General features: G+C 44.8%; 1 protein-coding gene across 2 annotated transcripts in view; it reads left to right on the forward strand.

The window, feature by feature from the left end:
- LOC119278881 overlaps positions 1-344 on the forward strand; it is a 24,004-nt gene that overhangs the window by 1,573 nt on the left and 22,087 nt on the right. The window lies entirely within an intron of this gene.

Raw genomic sequence — 344 nt, forward strand, 5'->3', positions numbered from 1 at the left:
GCGATGGCGATGGCGATGGCGGCACCTCCTTGTTCCGGCCAACACCACGAGATGAATGCAGTGGAGTGGGATGGCGATCGATGACCGTCGTCGCTTCCGTGTGTCACAACAAAGCCGTAGATGGCGATGAGCACAAATCAGATTGTTAGAAGCGTGCTGAAATCTTATTGTTTTTGATCAATAATAATATCAGCTGTATTAACCAGTAGATAAGCAGTCTTGTGTGGTCATGGAAAAGTTGCCATCCTACTTACCAAACAAGATCAATGCTCCCTCCCTCGTGTTTGTGTACTAAACATAAGTCAATTAATTTGGATCGGAGGGAGTAACCTTTTCTTTTTTTT

This window comes from Triticum dicoccoides, chromosome 3B (genome assembly GCF_002162155.2).
Source record: "Triticum dicoccoides isolate Atlit2015 ecotype Zavitan chromosome 3B, WEW_v2.0, whole genome shotgun sequence".
Lineage (NCBI taxonomy): Eukaryota > Viridiplantae > Streptophyta > Magnoliopsida > Poales > Poaceae > Triticum > Triticum dicoccoides.